Source organism: Myodes glareolus, chromosome 7 (assembly GCF_982192425.1).
Source record: "Myodes glareolus chromosome 7, mMyoGla1.1, whole genome shotgun sequence".
Lineage (NCBI taxonomy): Eukaryota > Metazoa > Chordata > Mammalia > Rodentia > Cricetidae > Myodes > Myodes glareolus.
Window position 1 is genome coordinate 102,169,225 of NC_142032.1, and position 21,020 is coordinate 102,190,244.

At 40.0% G+C, this 21,020-nt stretch overlaps 1 protein-coding gene and 1 long non-coding RNA gene across 4 annotated transcripts in view; one reads left to right on the forward strand and one right to left on the reverse strand.

Moving 5' to 3' along the window:
* Positions 1–21,020, reverse strand: part of Stim1 (stromal interaction molecule 1) — a 178,299-nt gene that overhangs the window by 133,219 nt on the left and 24,060 nt on the right. The gene's annotated exons all lie outside the window — the stretch shown is intronic.
* LOC146893390 (uncharacterized) lies at positions 5,703–11,113 on the forward strand. Its single transcript, XR_015003005.2, has 2 exons — positions 5,703–6,014; positions 10,695–11,113. It is a non-coding gene; the product is annotated as an uncharacterized LOC146893390 (long non-coding RNA).

Sequence of the window (21,020 nt, forward strand, 5' to 3'; positions counted from 1 at the left end):
ACCCAACATCACATGCTTTACCCTTCTATCACACACAATTGAAGTCAATCATCACGACAGTTTTCTGGCTAGCTTCCCTGTACTAGGGCTTTTTTTTTTTTAAAGAGGTAATCTAATGTAGCCAGGACTGGTCTGGAAATATGCAGCCAAAACGGACCTTGAAATCCTGATCTTTGTGCTTCCATCTCCCAAGTACAGAAATTATGGGTGTGAGTATCCAAACCCTGCTCCAGCCTCTAACATTTCCATGCTGAGCTTCTGATGTCACTCTCTATCTCAGATACCCACAGTAAAGTTCAACTCCAATAGTATTTAAGCTTTGTCATGAAATACAAGGTATTCAGGACCTGGGCCTCCCCACACATCCAGTTTCATCTACTATTACGTCCCTCTAACACCCCAACTCTCTAGTTCAAAGAACAACCCATTGTTCCTGAAGATTCCCTGCTTTTCTAGGCTGACTCTGTTCAGAATGCCTTTTCTGGTACCTCTCTGCTAATATACTTCTTGTCTTTGAAGATCTAGCTTCAACGGCTTTCATTCCCTTTCTGAATCTCTCTTGCTATGAACATTTAGACCCTTCTTCCTTTCTTTCTCCCCCGGTGCATTTTCTATGTTCCTCAATTACAGCACTGAGTGACCACATAAGCTTACCTGCTTACACCTTGAGCAATCTGTGCTTGATCACAGAGAGGGAGTAGGTCATTCTCAGTTCTGTACCCTGGCCTCTCACTGAGAATCTGAAGAAGAGCAGGCCAACTAAAATCCTAAAGATACCCTCCAACCCCTATAACAGGACCCCAAACTCTAGGCAACAGGAACTCTTAATAGGTTCAAGTTTCCCTCTTGCAAATGCTTCCAGATGCTGCTTAGACTCTGACCCTAAAGAAGTTATTCCAAACTTGACTCCAGTTTTCCCTCTGCCTGGAACAAGCTATGCAGTAGAGAGAAGAGCATCAAAATTATTGTTGGGCTGGTAACTTACCACTTAGAGGCTCGGGTAGAAAGCCAGCTTAAGCTATAGTAAAAATCCTGCTTAAAAAAAAAAAGAAAAAGGAATGAAGGAAAAAGAGAAGAAAAAGAAGAGAAGGGAAGGGAAGAAAAGAAAAGGGAAGAAAATAGAAAAAAAGAGGGGCCAGAGAAATGGCTCAGCAGAATAGGGCACCTGCTACACTGCTGACCGATGGTAGAAGAAAGATAAAACCAATTCCAGCAAGTTGTCCTTTGACCTCCACACGGCCAAAAGAGGGCACACAATATATATAATAAATATAAGAAAAATTTTTCAAGGATGTTCTTTGGAAAATGATTTCCAAAAAGGGCTAAGACCACAGGGAAGAATGGCAGCTGCCAAGCCCATCTCAGGAAGGAATTTATGAAGTAACTAATGACCTTTATACACCTTCAGAAGCAACTAGGTTGGTTACTACAACAGCCTGTGGCTAATCTTCTTGCCTTGGGAAACTTGTTTGAACCATACTATTTACAGAAAGTTGATATACTAAATAGAACTCTATGAGGGCAAAGATTCTGAAAGCATATCACCTGAGCTTAAATCCCAACCCCACTACTTATGAGCCATACGTGTTGTATTTAAATTTATAGGACCTTGTTTATAAAACAAGAAAATAAAAATATCTACCTCACAGGTTGGCATAAATATTAATAAAATAATATTTAATAAATAATAAATATTAAATAGACTTGGTGGCAAGTGACATTACCCACTGAACCATCTTGCTTGCCCTCTTAGCATCTTTAACCCTAAGTCTGCTTTATTTCAGACTACATTCTAAAAGGTCTTAACTAAACCACAGATGCAGCACTAGATACAAGGACACAGTATAAGATTTAGTAATTTATACCTTAAAGATTGTGTCTCGGGTCAACAAGACAAAACGACAGCCTACAGAGTCAAAAAAGATCTTCACCAACCCCACATCAAACAGAGGTCTGATCTCCAAAATATACAAAGAACTCAAAAAATTGGACACCAAAAGAACAAATAATTCAATAAAAAAAAATGAAGTACAGACCTAAACAGAGGAATCTAAAATGGCTGAAAGACACTTAAGGAAATGTTCAGCATCCTTAGTCATCAGAGAAATGCAAATCAAAACAACTCTGAGATTCCATCTTACACCTGTAAGAATGGCCAAGATTAAAAACACTAATGACAACTTATGCTGGAAAGGTTAAGAGGTAAAGGGAACACTCCTGCATTGCTGCTGGTGGGAGTGCAAGCTGGTACAGCCCCTTTGGATGTCAGTGTGGCACTTTCTCAGAAAATTAGGAAACAATCTTCCTCAAGACCTAACAATACTACTTTTGGGTATATTTCCAAAGGATGTTCAACCGTGCCACAAGGACATGTGCTCAACTATATTCATAGCAGCATTGCTTGTCATAGCCAAAACCTGGAAACAACCTAAATGCCCCTTGACCGAAACACGGATAAGGAAAATGTGGTACATTTACACAATGGAGTACTTCACAGCAGAGAAAATATCATCTTGAAATTTTCAGGAAAATGGATAGAGCTAGAAAACATCATTTTGAGTGATGTAACCCAGACCAGAAAGACAATTATCACATATACTCACTCATAAGTGGTTTTTCAACATAAAGTAAAGAAAACCAGCTCACAAATCAAAATCCCAGAGAACCTAGACAACAATGAGGACTCTAAGAGAGACATACATGGATCTAATCTACATGGAAAGTAGAAAAAGACAATCTCCTGAGTAAATTGGGAGCACGGAGATCTTGGGAGAGAGTTGAAGGGGAGGGGAGATGCAGGGAGGAGAGCAGAGAAAAATGTAGAGCTCAATAAAAATCGATAAAAAAAACTAAAAGACTGTGTCTCACTATGTAGTCTTTGCTGGCCAGGAACTTGTTATCTAGCCCAAGTAGATCTTGAGTTCATCAAGACCTTTAGAATAAACAACTATTAAGGAATATAGTCTAGTCAGATGTGGTAGTTTATACCTTTACTCTTAGCACTCAGTTGACAGCAGGTAAACTGGTGAGTTGAAGGCAAGCCTGGTCGACACAGAGTTCCAGGCCAGCTAGGGCTATATAGTGAGACCTTGTCTGTAAAAAAAAGAAGAAGAAGAAAGAAGAAAGAAGGAGGAGGAGGAAGAAGAGGAGGAGGAGGAGGAAGGAGGAAGAAGGAGGAAGAGGAGGAAGAAAAATAAGGAGGAGTAGGAGGAAGAGGAAGGAGGAAGAAGAGGAGGAGGAGGAGCAGGAGGAGGAGGAGGAGAGAAAAGAAGAAGAAGAAGAAGAAGAAGAAGAAGAAGAAGAAGAAGAAGAAGAAGAAGAAGAAGAAGAAGAAGAAGAAGAAGACAGTTTTTAAAATCAAATGGACTTAGATCTAAACAAATACACCATAGCTCTGCTCAAAAAAGGCATTTAACCACTGAAGGCTAAGTTTCCGTATAATTAAAAGAGAATTTAATCTTTTGCATCTTATGTATTCATTGTGTATGACTGTGTAGCTGTGTGTGTCTCTGTGTCTGTGGTGCATGTGCAGAAGTCGAGAGTTCTCTCCTTCTACACGTGGTTATCAGGATTAGCAGCAAGAGCTTTATCAATGGACCATCTCTGTACCCAAGATGAAATTTTTGATTATATATATTCATTTAAGATTTATTTCATTAAGATTAACTGTAGAGATAACTCTACAATTAAGCACACTTTGTTGCTCTTGCATAGGACTAGAGTTCAGTTTACAGCACTAACATGGCAATTCCAGCCACAGGAGAAACAGTGTCCTCTTCTGGCCTCTCTGGGAGATGCAAGTATGCAGTACACATACATATATGCAGGTAGAACACTCATAAACATAAAATAAAAATAATAAATTTTTCTTAAAATATTTATTTTATTTTCAATTATGTATATGCATGTGAAAATTCAATTGCCCTCAAAGTCCAGAGAAATGTTTTGGGTCTCTGAACTGAAATTACAGGTAATTGTGAGCTGCTTTACATGGGTGTTAGGAACTAAATTCAAGTCCTCTGCAAAAAGTAGCAAGTGCTCTTAACTGATGAGCCATCTCTCCAGTCCATATAATGCTTTTTAATCAAACTAAGCTAAACACTTAATACAGTACTTGGTGCATAAAAATTATTCAACTTTATGGAACTATTCAGCTTCACTCTCCCACATGGACAGCCTAATTAGCTATAACTAATTAGCTAAGTACTTCTTTGGGGCTTTGACCTCTTCTTCATCTACAACTCAGAATGCTTGGTTCAGAGAAATGAAATAAAGCATGCTTGAGTGTCTAAATAAACTGCTGTCATATTACTTCTCCGGCTTATAAAATCACCCCGGGACTACACTGCACAAAAGTGTCTTGCTGTTCAATACTACCCTCTCAGGGCCTAAAAGCTATAAAGGGAGGGACGATTTGCATGTCACTAGGAGACAGTGTCTGTCTCACTGCCAAGTGGCTTTTCTCCAGAAGTCTCTAGCTAATTAAGGTCCTGCCCCTTTGCCCTGTCTGCCTGTGACCTCTGAAAAGGCTGGAGAACACCAAGTTCTCCACGGCAGCTCTTTCCTTGGCAAGAGTGATATAAGAAAGGTATTGCTGAGCGCAGATCAGCCAAAGCTACTGCTAAGAGGTTCCTGCACTTGGTTTTCCTTAGAACATAGTGAAAACTAGGAGCTCTCTCTCCTTTTCCTGAGATTATTAGATCAAGATTCCTGGGAATCCACCCTAAACACAGATCCCAAGAATCTGGGTCTGGAACATATCAAGTATGACACAACTAAGGCCAGACCATCCAGGCCGTTTAGACAAGAGAGAGCCCTGTGAGGATGTGAAATATGGGGTAAAGAAAAGAGACTGGTCCATACTCACTACGCACCCCAACAAAGCTAACAGTATTTAATCTTAGATGCTCCTGGGGCCATGTTTTAGTTTCTTCTTCAGGCTACAGAGGCCCCAGGGACTTAACCACTTCCTTTGCTCATTAAAGCAGAACTGCCACCCTTTAGGGCTCCCTTTCTTATGACTCACTCTAGAGAAAAAACAGTCCATCCACCTACCCTTTCAAAAGTTAAAATATATGGCCCTTTCTGTTGCAAGGATTTAACTGTTGGGTTAGAAAAGAGTGCAGGCCAAAAACAACAAACATGAGGAAGTTTTTAAAATATGTTTAAGAAGTCTGACAAGTTAGTTACATTCACTGTCCCCATTATAGCCCCTGGTTCCTGTCACACAGCTACAGTTCAATAGTTTCAAAACTTACTTTTTAAACAAGAGAGTCTTTTTTCAAATACAGCTCAGTTAAATCAACAAGGTACCTCAGTATCTAACTTAGTCTCTAATGAAATAACAGGTATAGGTAATAAATATTACATATTATTAGGAAAAAAGCTTGTAAGAAGCCAGGTACAAGCTGGATATAGTGACTCACACCTTAAATCTCAAAACTGGGAAGCAGAAGTAGGCAGATATCTGTGAGTTCAAGACCAGCCTGATTTATACACTGAGTTACAGGACAGCCATAGCTATATGTCTAAAAGCAAAACAAAACAAAATAGAAAGAAGCCATATACAGAAGTACATGCTTCTAATCCCAGCATACAGGAGGCCAAGTGTTATGAGTCTGTAAGGACAAGCCTAGATGAGTCTGTAAGGACAAGTCTAGGACAAGTCCAGGAGAAACGGGTCTAGTAGAAATGTGTGCAGTGATGATAAGAGTGACATAGTAATATAGATAGGCAGACAGGAGTGCTAATCAAAAGTGTGACGAAACAAAGAGTGAGATAATGTTGAAGAGTAGTATAAATATGGGGCAGAAACAACCAGAAGACATTCTCAAGATGATCTGCTAGAGACTCTGTCGGAGAGGCGCCAGGGAACCTCTACAGCATTGAGAATCAATCAATATCAACGAGACACCGAATCAGAGATCTTCCAAGAGCCAGAGAACTAGCTCTTGCCTGCGGATCAAGACTTGCTGATCCAGAGGTCTACTTCGAGAGCCACGAACTGCCATCAGGTAGTATACCCCAATGCCTTATTAGATAGAATATACTAATGCTTTGCCTAGGATTTAGAAATATATACTGGCCAAGGAATGCCACCTCAGTGTAATAGGATTGAAGTGGAAGTGAATATGTGACTGTGTGATAATGTATTTTTGTTTGTGATATTGATACTTGCTTATTGGCTGTGCCAGAACGATTATAAGATCTTGAAGTGCCTATACAATAAACTTAGTTCGGACAAAGCAGAGAACTACAATCCTGAGTGTCATTTACTTGCAGACCTTCAAGTAAGGCCAGAAGGCCCACTCAGTAGTGCTCGCGACACCAAGGCAAGGGAAGGCCTATATAGACCTACACTACATTTCTCTAAAAATACTCCCTCGGCAGTTCAAGCACTACCAGGCAAGGATGAGGATCTAAGTCTGATACTCAGAACCCAAAAAGGAAAGAGAAAACTGACTCCCAAAAGTTGTTCTATGCTTTTACACACACACACACACACACACACACACACACACACATACACACCTCGCACACACAATAATAATAAATATTTTTAAATTCTCAAGAAGTAGGAGGGTAAAAATGAAGAAAACTTGAAAAATTTAATTCTAAATGCACACCTGTAGAGATGAGTCCCCGGCACGTAGAGCCCATCATACACACTGTATAATATATTATACCTCCCTAGTTTCAAAGGATAAAATTTTTCCATAGATTTCTTGGAAGCTGTTTTTTGAGACAAAGTATCACTATGTAGCCCAACTGGCTTCAGACTTAGCATCTTCCTGTCTCAGCCTCCTGAGTGCTAGAATTACATCGGAATAAATCACACCTGGGCAGTTTTTGTTGCTGTTGTTTGTTTGTTGCCTGTTTCTTTTGTGACAGTCTTACAGAGCTCAGTCTGGCTTTTTAACTCCTGCTGCTTCTGTCGCTCTTTCCCAAGAGCTGGATTACAAACATTTGCCAGTATGCTAGGCTGACAACTGGGGAGGACCACCATGATGACATGGGAGATTGTTGGGGAGAGATGACTCAACAGTTAAGAGTGATTACTGGTCTTCCTGAAGATCCAAATTTAGTTCTATAACCCATGGGGGGGGGGGGTGACTCAAAGCTGCCTATAACTCCAGATCTGGGATATGATGCATTCTCTGGCCTCCATGGGCACTGGCACACATGTAGGATGGACACACAGATAAATGTACTTGTGATAAAAGTCAACCATTGGGAGGAAATACTTTGCATTAGTGACAGTTTAACTGCTTATTACTAACTACAGAGTACTGAAATTTACTTCTGAGCAACACTTAACATTATCTTCCTTCACAGCTCCTCATGATTTGAGGTATTTTTGTCTATATACAAAGAACACTTATTGAAAAAAGAATTCAACTTTTCCAACTGTGTTATCATTACTTTCTCTTGTCAAAAATATTAATCTAAATTTTAACAAACTATATATAATTATCAAACTTCATGCTGGGTGTGGTGGTGCACACCTTTAAACCTAGTACTTAGAAGGCAGAGGCAGATAGATCTCTGTAAGTTCCAGGCCAGCCTATTCTACATAATGAGTTCCAGGCCAGCCAGGGCTGCATAGAGAGACACTGTCTCAAAACAAAACAAAACAAAACAAAACAAAACAAAACAAAGCTTCATAACAATATTGTTTTAAACTAATATTTCTAATGAGCAAGAAAATAAGGTAGATGCATGAGCATTCAAGCACCAGCCCCTGCTGACAATTGCCTCTTTAGGCTCCTTTTTTTTTTTAAAGGAAAACAAACTATCTTTTTTTATTTTACATACCAATCTCAGTTCCCACTCTCTCCCCTCCTCCTATCCCCTCCACCTTCCATACACACACAGCAGTCTGCCCCAGTCATACAACTGTCACCCACATTCAGAGGGACTAGTTTGGACCTATGCTGGTTCCTTCCCTGTCTGGCTGGAGTTGGTGAGCTCCCATTAGCTCACATAAACTGTTTCAGTGGGTGAACCCATCATGGTCTTGACCTCTTTGCTCATGTTCTCACTCCTCCTACTCCTCAACTGAACTTTGGGAGCTCAGCCCAGTGCTCCACTATGGGTCTCTGCTTCTGTTTCCATCAGTTGCTGGATGAAGGTTCTATGGTTATGTTTAAGATGTTCATCAGTCTGAACAATGAGGACAGTAAGAGAGACTTACATATATCTAATCTACATGGGAAGTAGAAAGTAGAAAAAGACAAGCTCTCCTGAGTAAATTGGGAGCATGGGGACCTTGGGGGAGAATTGAAGCGGGGAGGAGAGAGGCAGGGAGAGGAGCTGAGAAAAATGTAACGCTCAATAAAAATCAATAATTAAAAAAAAGATATTCATCAGTCTGACTACAGGGCAAGGCCAGTTTGGGCACTCTCTCCTTTATTGCTTAGTTGCTTAGGGTCTTAGCTGGGGTCATCCTTGTGGATTCCTGGGAATGTCTCTAGTGCCAGGTTTCTTGCTAGCCCCATAATGGCTCTCTCAATCAAAATATCTTCACAGACCTTGAAAAAACAATAATCAACTTCATATAGAAAAAAAAACAGAAAAGCCAAAACAATCCTGTACAATAAAGGAACTTCCAGAGGCATTACTGTTATGGTTTAAGTAAAAATGCTGCAGGTCCCCGAGTGATGCTGTCATGAGACCACACCGCAGGTCCCCAAGCAGCAGTCAGCAAGCAGTGGATCCTGAAACCCCAGCAGGCCATGAAGGCTGCCAGGTCCCAGGCAGGGAAGCGCGTGGTGAGTGAGAGACTAGGATGAATAGAAACACCATAAGACCATGCCACAGGTCTCTGAAGGCAGCTGGTCTCGGGCAGGGAGTCCCACGTGGCGACCAGCTGCGGGCCAGAGACAGAGACATGGATAGGCACACTATGCAAAGTGAGGTTGGATATTTATTTAGTGGGTTATGGAGGGAAAGGGAAAAGGGGAGAAGAGCAGAGAGAGAGAGAGAGAGACAGAGAGGGAGACAGAGAGGAAGAGAAAGACACACACACACACACACACACATACATACACACACAAGAGGAAAAGGAAGGGGGGGCATGGCTTGTCTCTTAAAGGAACAGAACAGACCATTACAATTACCATACCTGAAAGCAAGCTCTATTATAAAGTAATGAAGAGCCAGGCAGTGGTGATGCACAACTCCCAGCACTCGGGAGGCAGAGACAGGCAGATCTCTGTGAGTTCGAGGTCAGCCTGGTCTACAAGAGCTAGTTTCAGGACAGGCTCTAAAGCTACAAAGAAACCCTGTCTCAAAAAAACCAATAAATAAATAAATATAAAAAATAATAAAGTAATGAAAACAGCTTGGTATTGGCATAAAAACAGACAGGTTGACCAATGGAATCAAATCGAAGACCTGGATATTAATCCGCAAACCTATGAACACCTGATTTTTGACAAAGAAGCTAATTATACAATGGAAAAAAGAAAGCATCTTCAATAAATGGTGCTGGCATAACTGGATGTCAACATGTAGAAGAATGAAAATAGATCCACATCTATCCCCATGCACAAAACTCAAGTGCAAATGGATTAAAGACCTCAACATAAATCTGACCACACTGAACCTGATAGAAGACAAAGTGGGAAGAAGCCTTCAGTGCATGAGCACAAGAGACCACTTCCTAAATATAACACCAGTAGCACAGACACTGAGAGTAACAATAAATAAATGGGGCCTTCTGAAACTGAGAAGCTTCTCCAAAGCAAAGGATACGGTCAATGAGACAAAAAAGCAGCCTACAGAATGGGAAAAGATCTTCACCAAACACACATCAGACAGAGGACTGATATCCAAAATATATAAAGAACTCAAGAAATTAGGCCCTATTCTTATGACCATGGTAATTTCTGTCTGGACAAGTTAATGTCCTACGATGCTATCAATTACCAAGGAACTATCAGCATAAGCAAATTACTGTACTCTCAGAAATGGCATAACTTAAGTCAAAAAACAGACTACTTATATACAATTTCTACTATACTTATTAAGATATTAAAAGCAATTTAAATTCATTTATTCATTCAAGAACAAATATTTGCTAAGCACTCCTAGCCATCTATACTAGCTAGGCACTAGTGGCAAAATGAGCAAGACACAGTCTATGGCCTTATGTTTTCCAAACTAACACATCACTTTTACTGTTTTCATGGATTCCAAAGGTTCCAGAGACCATAGGCCACCAAAATTACAAGAATTTTAAAAGGTGTAACTTTTTTATTATTATTTTGATTATTTGAGACAGGGATTCTCTATGTGTAGCCTTGGCTATCCTGGAACTCACTCTGTAGAAGATAAGACATTCTTATTCCTTTATGAACACAGTAATTTTGTTGAAAGGCATCCAGCTCTAGAATGCAATCCACAAAGCACAAAGATACCCTAGGATGCAAGCTACATCTGTTGAACTTTTTAAAAATATCTTGCCTGGTGAGGTAGTATGTGCTATAATCCCAGCACTTGGGAGGCAGAAGCAGGCAGATTTCTGAGTTCAAGAACAGTCTGGTCTACAGAATGAGTTCCAGGACAGCCAGAGCTACACAGAGAAACTCTATGTGTGTGTGTGGGGGGGGGGGGGGGTCTGTATCAAAGTCTTTGTGTACAATTCAACATTTACTAAATTTCTATTTTCTCTTTGCATATTGACTTGACAGAGAATAAGCAAACTGCAGCCCTCAGCCAAATCCTGCCCAACACCTATTTTGTAAGGACATTGTCTTAGAACATAACCATGTGCACTCATCTGCTTACCATCTGCAGCTGCTTCCCTCCAACAACTTGCTGTGTGCCTCTGTAAAGTCTGAGCTACTTCACAGGAAATGGTCACTGACCTCTCTGCTAGACTCTAAAGTTACAGAAACGTATCCAAGGGGGGGCTGGAGAGATGGCTCAGTGGTTAAGAGCATTGCCTGCTCTTCCAAAGGTCCTGAGTTCAATTCCCAGTAACCACATGGTGGTTCACAACCATCTGTAATGAGGTCTAGTGCCCTCTTCTGGCCTGCAAGCATACACACAGACAGAATATTGTATACATAATAAATAAATAAATATTAAAATAAAAGAAATGTATCCATGTCTTGGCTTTGTTTGTTTGCTTGCTTGTTTAGGTATTTGGTGGTTTTTTTGTTTGTTTTTGTTTTTTGTTTTTTAGCCAGGTATCATCATGATTTCTTTTATTCAACAGGTCCTCAGAACAGATTATGATATAATTTTACTCAGTGGCTAAGATTATACATATTCTATCATTATCTGAAGAGTTTTAAAAACAGTAGTATGAAGGTTCTAGAATTAGAAATGCCCATCAATTAAAATGCCATTCATCCAAGAAAAATGATATTTTAAAGTGTGAGAGCTGTGTTGCCAAGCGAATGTTATGTATAGCTCTTGTTCTTCCCTTTTTTACCTGTAGCTCCTTACCAGGCTTTTTTCTGTTGTTTTTAAGATTCGTTTATTTTTATTTTATGTGTTTCGGCTGTGTCTGTACACCACATGTGTGTATGCAGTGCCCTTTGAAGCCAGAAGAGGGTGATAGATTCCCTGGAGTTACAGACAATTTTGAGCTGTTGCATGCGTGCTGAGAATCAAACCAAGGTCCGCTGGAAGAGCAACCAGCACTCTTAAACATTGAGTCATCTCACACACACACACACACACACACACACATTTTTTTCTGCACTCTTATAGATACCTGGGCTCTATTGTCATTTTTGGATATCAGCTGTATCATTTATAAAATGAAGCTAATAATAGATAGGTATTTACATTTTGGAAGCAGTCAGTCTAGGAAGTGATCTATGGAGGACTTTCAGTTTTTCCAAAAACTTTGATTTCTAGGGGAATAGGCTTTTATGCCAGCAAGATTTTCAGTAACTAAAAGTGCTTGCCATATAAGCCTGAAAACCGAAGCTTGGTACCTGGAAGCCATAGGAAGGAAAGAACTGACCCCCAAAAGCTGTTCTCTGATCGCAACATGTGTACCTTGACGCAAACATTCCCCCACTCACACACAATAATAAGACATTTTAAAAATAGTTTTTCCTACTACCAATACTTACTTTATAAATTTTATTTATTTTTATGTGTATTGGTGTTTTGCCTGCATTTATATCTGTGCACCGTGTGCATGCAGTGCCCACAGAGGACAGAAGAGGCCATTAGATCCCCAGGGGCTAGAGTTACAGACAGTTGTGAGCCACCATACGGGTGCTAGGAAACAAACCCAGGTACTCTGGAAGAGCAACCTGTGCTCTTAATTGCTGGACCATTTCTCCAGCCCCTTGGTAATTACTAAGCCCCCCCCAAAAAAAGTATTACTGTGTGGAGCTTCACAGGTATGACAATAATCTTAAATATTTCTGCTAAGATTCAGCACTTAGTATGATACCCTCCATAACCCATAGCTGCCTAGTACACAGTAACTACTTGCTAAATAGAGAAGTCCTGGACAAATCCTGAACATGGACCATTGATGGGTTACCTCCTAGTATTGCCTGAATGCTCCATCTGCTTTGTGAGCCCTAGAAATAAACATGTATAGCAAGCGGCCAAGTCCCTAGCCAGCAACAAATCTATACATTTACAAAGCTTCTCATCTCTCACAGGAAAGCCTGGCCATTGAGATGACAAGAAGGGTCCAGGTAATTCCTCAATATGGGCCAGGTATGGTGGCACACAACTTTAATCCCAGGATTCAGGAGTCAGAGTAGGCAGATTTTGAAGTCAGAGGCCAGACTGGTGTACAGTGTGAGTTACAGGACAGCCCGAACTGTTACACAGAAAAAAACCTGTCTCAGAAAAAAAAACAATCAAACAAACAAAAAAGAACCATATGGAAACTTTCTAACTGTACAACATCTCTATTTTAAGACAGAGGTAGTAATCTTAAACTGAACAGGCCACACTTACATTTCCTACACTGCACACTAGGAAGGGAAGTGTTCCTTCCTTTTAGTACTGTTTGTTTGAAAAAGCTGATCTCCTGGAAAATGGTTAGGAACATATCCTGACAAAGGGATCTAGCAAAAGCTTGAATCCCACAAAAGCATCTCTCTCATCTCTCTCATTACACCTTTCAGGGTTTCAAGACGGATAACAGAACCAAATAAAAAACAAGCTATACAGACTATGTCCAGCTTCACAGCAAAGGCAAGCCTTAAGCTTGCCAAAGAGGACAAACACCTAGCTCAGCAACTTTAAGCAGAGTTAAGTCTCACCTGTTTCCAGTCCCATAGCAACTAGTATAGCTCTGGCACCATGTAGGATTCATCTTTCCAAAACAGCAATGGGATATCTTCTCCAGTCACTCTAGCACTGCCTGGAGAGGCAACAGGAAGGAAAATATTCCTGGATACAGGCCATTAAATCTGAAGGTGGAATGAAAGGCTAAAGGACAGTCCATACCCCAAGAGTACCTCTGTGCATCTCACGATGACTTTAACAGGTTCCTCATTTAGATCCTTTCCTAATACATATTCTAGAGTAGGTTTACCTAATCTCAAGGTGGAGTCAGTCTGCAATCTCACATACCAAGCCCATCTCTTGTTTGTGACATGCCTTAAATCATGTATGACAGTCAACTCTTTCTAGACCTCCTGGATTATAGTAAGCACTTCTAGAAATAGGTTCTACATTTCACAATGCATGTGTACAGTTCTATAGGGGCAGGGCCATGCTCGGAAAAGATGCTCAAGGATTGATCTGTTACAAAGTAAAATTTAGAAGATACAACAAGAGAGGAGCAAAAGTTCAAGAGTGTTTCCTGCCTTCTCCTCAGGAGGCCTTCATCCAGTGCAAGCTATCCTTTAGCCTTGGACTGAGATGGATTTCCCAGGATTCTTTTCTTATTATCAATCTCATAGACATCTCTCCCTCCTCTGACAGGATAATCAGAAACTGGCCTCTGAACTACCTGTCATCCTAAGTGTTTGCTTTATCCTGTTGGTGTGTTTGGAGATTTGATTATATAGCTATCTCTCTGTATATGATAGAAAACACAACCATAAGGAAGTACATCAGTATCATTTTACAGGCTAAGGAAAAAAACTCAGTTTCCCCAAACATCATAATTTCTTACTGTGAGATGAAAAAATTCCTGTCAGCCAGGTGTAATGAAGTATAACATTAACATAACATAACAGTAGTCCTAGTTACTACTCATGGGCTGAAGCACAAGAAACACTGAAGTTCACTGAAACATAAAAAGACCCTGTCTAAAAACAGAAAAGCCTGTCACTTGTAGCCATTACAGAATGCATGTTTACAGTTCTACAGGGGCAGGGGCAGGCTCGGAAAAGATGCTCAAGGACTGATCTGTTACAGAGTAAAACTTAGAAGATACAGTAACAAGACAGGAGCAAAAGTTGCTCCTACAGGCTTCAGTTTCTCCAAGGTTCCAGCTGGTTCCCAGGGAGTGCTCCTGTCCTAGTCTGTGAAGAGACACCATGACCATGGCAACTCTTACAAAGGAATACATCTAATTGGGGACTTGCTTACAGTTTTAGATGTTTAGTCCATTGTCATCACAGTGGAAAGCATGGCAGTACACATGGCGCTGGAACAATAGCTGAGAGCTACATCCTAATCAGCAGACTGAGATACAGACACTGGACTTTTCATGCTCAAAGCCCACCCACAGTGACACACATCCTCCAACAAGGCCACACCACCAATCCTTCTAATCTTTCAAATAGTGCCACTCCCTGGTAACCAAACATTCAAATATATGAGCCATTCTTATTCAAACTACCACATACCGCTCCCAGGCCCTCATAGGCTTACAGTCATATCATAACCAAAAAATGTATTTAGTTCAACTTCAAAAGCCCCCACAGTCAATCTCAGTTTCAACACTGTCTAAAAGTCCAAATTTCAATTGGATTACTTTTGAGACTCATAGTAATCTCTTCACAGAAAACCCCTATAAAATCACAATCAAAAGTAGATCATGTTTCCAACATACAATGACACAGAATATATATTACCATTCCAAAGGGAGGAAAGGAAGCATAATAAGAAAATTCTGGACCAAAGCAAGACAGAAAACCAGTAGGGAAACTTCCAAATTCTCCATCTCCATGCCTGATGTCAAAGTGCTCTTCAGATCTCCAACTGCTTTCAGTTTGTTGACTGCAACATACTTCTCTCTCTTGGACAGGGTTCCACACCCAGTCTGCAGCTTTCTTTGGTGGCATCCCACAACTCTGGCATTTCTATATCTTGGGGTCTCCAACACAACCCAGGCTTCACCTTCATAGCTTCACATAGTGTGTTTAGCTCCATTACACTTCCTGCTGTCACTCTTGGTCAGAACCCCTATAAGCTGACTTTAAGGCTCATCCAACAAGAAGCCCATTCCAACTACTCTGCCTAAGCTTGTGTTGGCGTCTCTGTCTCTCTCCCTTTCCCTCTCATCTTTTGCCTCCTCCTCTGCCCCACCTTTTTCTTTCTTTCTTTCTTTTCTTTCTTTCTTTTTTTTTTTTTAGACAAGGTCTCATGCAATCCAGGCCAGTCTAGAACATGTTACCTAATAATAACCTTGAACTTCTGATCCTCTGTCTCTGCCTCCCAAGTATTGAGATTACAAGCATGTGTCAATAAATTCAGTTTTATTAATTCACTGCTTCATACATGCTAAACAAGCACTTTACCATAGGAGCTATAGTCCCAACTCTTTCCATTACTCTAACTCTTTATCTGTTTTCTAAGGCTTATAATTATGCCATTATATTGCATCATTATTTATTTTCTATCGTACTTAAATACAGGAAAATAGGAAGCATTATTCCTCTTGCATACTAAGCAACTAGCACGGTTCTTGGCATACATACTCATACTCAAATTTACTGTATGAATGAATTTAGTACAGCCCCCACTGAGCCCTTTACACTATTACTGGCAAGTAAGCCTCTGTGTCTACTCAAAATTTAATCTATTAAGTTTTAATAGATTAAAACTTAATCTATGTTTAAGTTTCTTTAAGTATTAAATAACATCCACTATATGCTAAGTCAGGAACTAGATGCTAAGAACAGAGACAAATCCAATGTAATACATTAGAAACATAATCTAGAAGTTTGAAGAAGACAATAAGAAAGTGCTCCATTATAAAAATGTTTATAGAAGAACATACTGAACCAATGGAAGAAGAAACAGAAAGTTTTTAAGAGTTTCCAAAGTCAGGCAGTGGTGGCATACATCTTTAATCCCAGCACTTGGAAGGCAGAGACAGGTGGATCTCTCTCTGCAAGTTTGAGGCCAGCCTGGTCTACAGAGCAAGCTCCAGGATAGGTTCCAAAGCTACAGAGAAACCCTGTCTCAAAAAAAAAACAAAAACAAAAACAAAAACAAAAACAAAAACAAAAAAAGATTTTCCAAGAGGGGGATACATTTGACAGGAGCCTGGAAGAACAATTATAATTTCAGCACCACAGGAAAGGGGAAAGACACAGATTAAAAGACATGAAAGGATTCAGAATATTTAGATTAGTGAGTAATTTTGTTTTGTTGTTCTGAGACAGGACTTCATGTAGCCAAGCCTAGCCTTAAATCCTTGAGCTTCTGGCCTCTAGCCAACATGGAATTTACAGGAATGTCCCACCATACTTAACTAGTAAGTGATGTTTGAGTTAAGAAAGTTTGACTCCAAAACTATGTTTAAAAAAAAAAAAATCATGAATGTTGGGGCTAGAGAGATAGCTCAGTGGTTAAATACACTTGCTGCTTTTCCAGAGGACCTGAGTTTGGATGTCAGCATCCACATTAGGTGCCTCATAACTGCCTGTAACTCCAGCTCGAAGGTATCTGACTCCTAGACTCCACCAGCAATTGCATTCATGCTCACATACTCACACACACACACAAAATAATAACAGTAAATCTTTTTAAAATACATAAATGTTGGCTAAAGAGATGACTGGGCAGTAAAGAGCACTTACTGTTCTCATAAAGGACCTACATTCAGATCCTACCACCTGGAACTCTAGTTCCAGAAAATTCAATGCTCTCTTCTGACCTCCACAACACCAAGTACACATTGGTGCACATATATACAATACATGCAGGCAAACACACACAAAAAAATATAAATGAATGAATAAATAAATACATAAATAAATAAAGATGGGGGGGTGGTTTTTCAAGACAGGGTTTCTCTGTGATACAGTTTTGGCTGTCCTGGACCTCACTCTGTAGACCAGGCTGGCCTCAAACTCACAGAGATCTGTCTGCCTCTACCTCCCGAGTGCTGGGATTAAAGGCATGTGCCACCACTGCCCAGCAATAAACAACTTTTAAAGCATGAAAGTCTATTGTTTAGAATATATAAAGAACTTTTATGATTCAACAATAAAGACAAACAACTCAGTTTAAAAAACAATGACCAAAAATTTGAACAGACATTTCTCCAAAGAGGATACATAAGTGGGCAACAAGCATATGAGAAGATGACAGCATTATTAGTCACAAGGGAAAGGTATATCAAAACTACAGTGAGGCCCTAAAACCCACAAAAACAAAAATGGGAAAATGGGATTATATAAAACTAAAAAAGCTTCTACCTAGCAAACTGAAGCTACAACTCAAAATATGGAAGAAAAGTATTTGATAAGGAATTAATAAACACAATAAGGATTTCAAACCAATGGCAAAACCCAAAAATAATATAATTAATAATATACAACAAAAGCACAGCAAGACATATTTGTAGTCCCACTACTGGAGACTGAAGGCTGATGTTTGAAAGATCACGAGTTCAAGGCCAGTTTAAGCTACATAATCAACCCCAGACTAGGCTACTAAACAAAAAAGGCTAGAGCCAGTGAGATAGATCAGCAGGGAAGGCAGAGAAGGGCCTTTTCTGCCAAGCTTGGGGATCTGAGTTCAATCCCCAGGACCCAGATAGTAGGCAAGAACCAACTACACACACACACACACAAACACAATAATAAATGTAACATTAAAATTCAACAGATGCTGTAAACAGAAAACTTTCACAAGAAATATAAATGGCCAACAAGTATATGAAAATTGTAATTAATCATTAGGAAAATGCAAATTGAAACTACAAAGACTATCACCTACTTTCCAGCAGGAATGGTTATTATTACTGGACAGCCAAAAGAAAAGGTAACCATTAATGAGAAGATGTATGGAAAGGGAAGTCTCATATGCTGTTGATAGTCATTACTGAAAATAGGGAGAGACTGAAAAAGGTTAGACAATTAGATTACCAGTAGTCAGGAGAAATAAATTCCAGCATTTTATTACACAGTAGGGTAACTATCAACAACAATAATATACTTGTATATTTCAAAAGACTAGAATAAAGGATTCTTTTAATGTTTCATTACAAAGAAGCAATAAATACTTGAGAGATAGGCTACTCTGACTTGAACATTATATAATACATACCTGTAATAATATATTATGTCAATTAAAAAATAAATTACTGCCACTGAGAATGTAGTTTGCGGTAGAGTACTTACCTGGCATTCAGGAAGCCACAGGTTCAATTCTGACCACCTCAAAGGAACTAAGAGAGAAGCTCAGTGGGAAAGATCACTTGTAATACAAACATGAGGACCTGAGTTTGAATCTCTAGCACCCATGTAAAAAGATAGGTGTGGCTGCACACACATCTGTAACCCCAATGATGGAAGCTGGGGATACAGTGAAGACAAGAGGATCACCGGGACTTGCTAGATGCTAGCTTTGCCCCAAATTCAGTGAAAGACCCTGTCTCATGGAAATAAGGTAGAAAATGATAGACCAGGATACCTAATGTCCTCCTCTAGCCTCCATTTGTACATACATAAGTGGACACCTACACAGCACACACACACACACACACACACACACTGGGGAGTATGGGTATGGCATACTGATAGAGGCTATAATTCAGATCAACCTTCAAAACCGTATGCTAAGTGAAAGAAGTCAAGCACAAATGGTCACATATTACAAAACTCCATTTATGTGAAACATCTACGGCTGGGGGTGAAGCTCAACTGTAAGTGCTTACCCAGCATGCATACAGCCCTGAGTTCAGTCACTAGAGAGAAACGGGGAGAGAGAATGAGGATATCCAGAATAGATAACTCCATAGATAGACTTAACACTGGTGCACTGGTGGCTGAAGAAAGGAAAAGGACAAAATGAAAAGCAACTGCTGAGTGGCTGTGGGTTTCCTCTGAGATGGTGAAAACTGTTTTGAACTAGTTAGAGATGGTAGTTGCCCAACATATTGAATGTACTACATGCCACTGAATTGTTTACTTTAAGGAGGTTAATTATATAGTATTTGATTGGTTTTGGAGACGGGGGTCTCTCTATATAGTTCTGGTTAGCCTGGAACTCACTTTGCAGACCAAGTTAGCTTTGACCTTGCAGCAATACTGCCTCCGCCGCCCCCAAGTGCTAGATTACAGGCATAAACTGCCCCATCTGATTGTCACATAACTATCAACTCAATTAAAAAGAAAAAATACCCAATGGTACCATGCTCTAATGAAATGAAAAACTCAAGTTACAAACATTTCCCCATCTAACTATGCCTTTATGTCTCTTCAGGACGCCAGCCTTCTCAGCATCCTTCAATCATCCAAACCTGGCATCTTAGCAATGAGCAATGTTACCTTAGTTATATTTTCTATTTTCTAGTCATTTCCTGTATGTTAGGCATTTTAAAAGTTCCTTTTTAAATAAAATCCAAATTGTCCATGTGTCTCACCCTGTTTCCCCACAGCATAGAGCAGGTCACGCCTGGGGAGTAGGAGACACACCCTGGCTGACTTCTCCTAAAACAGCTGTCTAGAGTAAAAGACACCACCATTGCACAATGAGCTGGACCTAATTTTCCTTCAGGGAGAAAGGTGAGAATTCAGGAAGAATACAGAAGTGCTTAACAAATAGCTTGAGAACCATATCTAGTTTCAGAAATAACTAAAATTTCTCGGTAACAATTAAGTTCTTGACTTTACAGAAACAATTCTAATGCCAAAGTCCTTCACAAAAACAAAAATTTTACTGCCAATAATCGACACTGAAACTATGCCCCACTGTCTGTAAGTTGTTTTCCTTGCCCTCAAGAGGCTAGGAGAAGAGGAGATGTGAGTATGTAAGTACTACACGTAAGCTCAACCTCTGTTAGTCAACAGGCTTCAAGGTTACATGTTGCTACTAACACTGACTCCAGATATGATCCATAAAAGTAAGAAATACAACTGGTTCCTTGTGCCCTTCAGGAAAGCTATACTTCAAATAATACTGAAAATAAAAAAACATCAACAAAATATTTTGGATTTGTTTTGTTTTTATGTGTTCGAGTATTTTGCCTACAAGTATATCTTTATACCACGTGCATGCCTGGCATCCACAGAAGCCAGAAAAGAGCATTGGATCCCCCTGGAACTGGAACTACAGACAGTTGTGAAATGCCATGAGGGTGCTGGGAATCAAACCCAGATCCTCTGGGAGAGAAACAAGAGATTTCAACCACTGAGCCACTTCTCTAGCTCCATCAACAAACGCCTTTCAGAACCAATCTGTGGCCCTTGAATAAATTCTCACAATAGTCCTGGGGAGATTAATGATTAACCCAGGGTCACAAAACTAGTAACAGAAAAGCCATATTTCAAACTCTGATCTGACTGCTTCCATTGTTGATAACTGCCCAGAATCACACATCATGTTCTGTTTCCTGGATCTTCGTGAAAGACTACTCTGAGAGTAATCCAATGCTTCTTAATTCTAGTGGCCACAGCCACATGGTCAGAGCTCTCAGCTAGCAGCAGCACAGAACACAGATGGATGCCATCAAGAGATATCTGGAATTGTTCTCGAGGTTATGCTGACATACCCAGCAACCAAGTCTGCTGAAAACCACAAGATTGATGTTCTACCTTGGATGGCAACAGGTGAAAAGGCAAGAAAAAGCACAGCTGTGGAGGGACTGCAGACAAACACTAAATCAGAAATCAGTAGAT